The sequence below is a fragment of the Wyeomyia smithii genome, chromosome 3 (assembly GCF_029784165.1).
Source record: "Wyeomyia smithii strain HCP4-BCI-WySm-NY-G18 chromosome 3, ASM2978416v1, whole genome shotgun sequence".
Taxonomy (NCBI): domain Eukaryota; kingdom Metazoa; phylum Arthropoda; class Insecta; order Diptera; family Culicidae; genus Wyeomyia; species Wyeomyia smithii.
In genome coordinates this window covers 170,231,611-170,235,736 of record NC_073696.1, presented here as the reverse complement: position 1 = coordinate 170,235,736, position 4,126 = coordinate 170,231,611, and the positions used below count along the sequence as shown (strand labels likewise).

The window sequence follows — 4,126 nt, the reverse complement described above, 5'->3', positions numbered from 1 at the left end:
AAATGCAAAGTTCTCAGATCGAAAATCGGTAGTTGCGAACACAGTCAAAATCGCATTTTTCTTATGTAATTCAAGATGGCGGCCTAAATTCTGATCACTACAAACGAAAGCCCTATCAATCTTCTTTACAGAAAAGTGCTACTTGTAGTACTTTACATAGCGAATTTTAGAGATATAGCTCAAATAATACATCAAGAATTGCTAAAATTTCAACTTTTCTGAAAACTGTCTAACCCCTTGGTGACCAAGGGGTCAACAAATTCGATTAAACACAAATGGCATTATCATTTTTTCTCTATTTCTAATAACTATGTGCATTTATATCAAATTTGAGAGACCTTGTGCACCTAGTGGTCTAGTTTTAGCCGAGCGAGAATTGCTCAGATGTTTTCACAGGTAACGCATTAACTATTTCCGAGTCTTGTGCCGTTGAAAGCAGTTTTACTTCTGAATGTGGTTTTAAATATGTATGCATAAATGTTCTAAAATTTCAAATGGGAAAACGGGGAACAATTAGAATGTGATTCTTGCGTTGTTCAGAAACAGTTTTACCTAAATCAAAAGTAAAGCTATAAAAAAAGAATTTACGGTACCGAAAGGAGTGAACAAACTTATTGTTGTCCCGAAAAGTCATGTATTACATGCTGTAAGTATATTCTATTGTTCCTTTAGGAACCACTCAGGGCGAAAGAAAGCAATACGAGGAAGATTATAATCACGTGGCTTTTCATTAGATATATTAACCCTTAAATGCGCAGCGTTGTTTCAGAAAAAATTGGGAGTAATGTTTCAAAATGAATGTATTTTAATTTTTTCTACAAATATAATAGATTGGAGCAGTTATCTAGGCTTTGATTTCTTTATTAAAAGCTTGATGGCTGTTTATACGAATTTTATTTCTTAAAAAAACTGATTTGAAACGTTATTCGCAATGCAGTTTTAAAACAACATTGCGCATTTAAGGGTTAAATCTAAGCTTATGTTCATTTCACACAAAACTAATTTATTTCATTTGCTTTTACAAAATTGGAAAGGAACGGTTTGGAAAGTATAATTAAGGATTTACGATCCGCTTTACATTTTGTCGATGACGCCGCGCACCACCCCAGTGGCCGGCTCTACGATGATAGCACCAGACATCTTGGAGTTGCTCGGTTGTGGTCCACTATTGAGACGGAATAAGCACCACCACCGTTCTCCGCAAGTCGTCCACGGTCTGAAGCGCTAATCACAGCACCTGGCAATTCACACGGCTTGGATAGTCTCGTCGAGATTCGAATGGGGAGTTTGTTCGGAACGATCCAGGATCCAGTTGACGTACGCAGCCCTTGGACGTTTACAGCAGCGCCTAACCCGGAACGGTCCAGCCGGGGATCCCAACACTTCACGCGTCCACAGGTGGGGACACTGACCACACGGTCCAACAATGGTTCATTTAACTTTTAACTTTAGCGAGCGGGGATACTAATCCCGAAGGTTTAACCAACCGGAGATGCTACTTGGCCAAGAGTAGATAATATAAGAGGCCGGTCCTCGGCCTGTCCAGGGTAATATAGACCGTGATGTCCTTGCTGGGCCGAGCTGACATCTAAGCACGATTTGACAGCACGCACGTGAAATGCGCCAAGCTTGATGGGCATATATCAAGATGGCTTGACAAAGTTATTTTTTTTTAATTCTTTTATCACCAATATTTAGTGGTTAATTTGTGAGTTCGAAATCCAATTTGTGGTAATTTGTGGTTAAGTGGTTTCCGAGAAATTTTCAAAAAACTGAGTCAAGCCATCTTGAAACATGATTTTTCTTTAAATGAATCGGACAACGATGATATATAGATCAATCGAAAGCTCTTAATTTGTGGTTCACGAAAATGTAATTTTTAACGTCATATTTACTAGTGTTTGTACAAAAATTTGTGTTTTATTGTTCACGTGGTTCTACGTTTTGTTTATTTGTTGATGACGCTGCTGTCCGCTAGTGGCGTTGGCTGTTTGCGGTGTTTGTCACTGCTATACTGAGCGTGCGTTTGGGGAATATGCTAAATATCGTGATTCTTAGGAACTTAGATTCGGAGAAATGTTTCAGAAATATTCAAACAAATGTTCAAATAAGCTGTCGGGTTCCAACTTAATGTTGCTCTTCTGTTATTTTTTCATGCATATGTGCTAACTTATGAGCAAAGTAATAAAGAAGATTTCTGCTGTCCGCGTGTCTGTTAAGCTACTAGTGGCACCGTCGCACAGAAGAGTACCTAGAACAAAAATCTGGCCAAAATAAGAAAAAAAAATTATGTCGCTTTTTGGTGCCGCTATATTTTTTCTGCAGCTTAAATAAATGCTTCACAATATACCATCACTCGATTAACGTTAAACGGTATTATCATATGCTGCGAGCGCTGTAAACATTGACAAATTTTCAAGCATTTTTTGGGAATCGAACCAAGTTGTGCCAGGCGTCAATAAAAATGACAATTGATCAATATTATACACCAAATGAATTTTTTATGTTCAATGCTAATAAACCGGTTGATAAAAATTCCGATAATAAAAATTATAGCTACTCTTAACAAGTTTTCGAAATTAGTGATTTTTACGTATTTTCGAGCGTTTTCAATATTGAAAGAGTTATCAAATCTCGCGGAATCCGATCATATAATCATCGGGGGAATGGAAGTTCATAACATCACATTCTCGCAAATATCTCATCCGGTAACGTCCAGATTGACATTTGCGACCCGTTTGAAAAATGTTGTTCATGACATATTTTGACGAATACCTGCCTCATGCTTAAAACAGAGTTTCAGTTCAACAAAGATTAAATGAGATTAGTTAAGTGAATGAACTTCAACTAATTTAAGTAAACTTAAAATTAACTTGGTGCACAGAATCAATAATCCAGGTAAATAACATTCCGTCTAAAAGCCTTTTTCCAACCTACGTAGGTTCCACGAGGCATAATATAATCTGTGAGCAACAAATTGAAAATTCAAAATGAAGATATTTTGCTACATCATTTTTCTTGCAAATTCTTCGATTTGTTTCGCTGCCCGTTTTGCGAACACAAATTATACGAGCGTATTTCTTCATCTGTTCAATAACATTAATGAAGCCACATAGGCTATGTGAATGTAAACATCAAGTTATGTGCGTGATTATTAGAGTTACTCTTTGATACAATTCTGCGCCTGTTGGGCTACCTGTAGTAGAGCAAGTGTGTTGGCTAAGTTCCCCGAATCTCGATATTTACCATATTCCCCACACGCACGCTCAGTATAGCAATGACAAACACCGCAAACAGCCAACGCCATTAGCGGCCAGCAGCGTCACCAACAAATAAATAAAACGTAGAACTACGTGAACAATAAAACACAAATTTCTGTACAAACACTAATAATTATGACTTTAAAATTAACATTTTCGTGAACCACAAATTAAGAGCTTTCGATTGGTCTATATATCATCGTTGTCCGATTCATTTAAAGAAAAATCATGTTTCAAGATGGCTTGACTCAGTTTTTTGAAAATTTCTCGGAAACCACTTAACCACAAATTACCACAAATTGGATTTCGAACTCACAAATTAACCACTAAATATTGGTGATAAAAGAATTAAAAAAAATTACGTTGTCAAGCCATCTTGATATATGCTTGTGATGGTTAATGTTTACGGTCGAGGGATAGGAAAGTGATAAATAGGGATCGAGAGGGTTTGGGAATCTTTATAGTAGAAATTCAAAATCTAATTTTACTGGAAGAAAGTGTAACAGTTATTATGAAATGAACAAGTAATATTCTAAAAATAAATGAAAAGTTGCAATAATAAGATGTATCGTATTGTATTTTACTGAATATTCTAGAAAACTAGTTTTGTAGCCTAACTGGCGGTTACAATGCACAGATGCAATATGTTGTATTACTGAGTCAATATGCGTAGTATGAGACGCATTAACTAAACATAGATAAAGAATTTTAAACAATTACAATGTTTAGTTTTTATTATTTTTTGCCTTTCTCCTAGAAAGGTATAGCTATCACTGCAAAAACTAAAGGTATAAAAGTGCTCAAAAGGGCCGAATGTCGTATATCACTTGATTTTTTTATTTCAATGAAATTAATTGTAAATGAAA

At 36.0% G+C, this 4,126-nt stretch overlaps 1 long non-coding RNA gene across 1 annotated transcript; it reads right to left on the bottom strand.

Moving 5' to 3' along the window:
* Nucleotides 1-977: 977 nt before the first annotated feature.
* LOC129733025 (uncharacterized) lies at nt 978-3,731 on the bottom strand. The gene is made up of 2 exons (XR_008729412.1): nt 3,577-3,731; nt 978-1,628 (listed from the first exon to the last, which is right to left on the bottom strand). It is a non-coding gene; the product is annotated as an uncharacterized LOC129733025 (long non-coding RNA).
* Nucleotides 3,732-4,126: the final 395 nt, after the last annotated feature.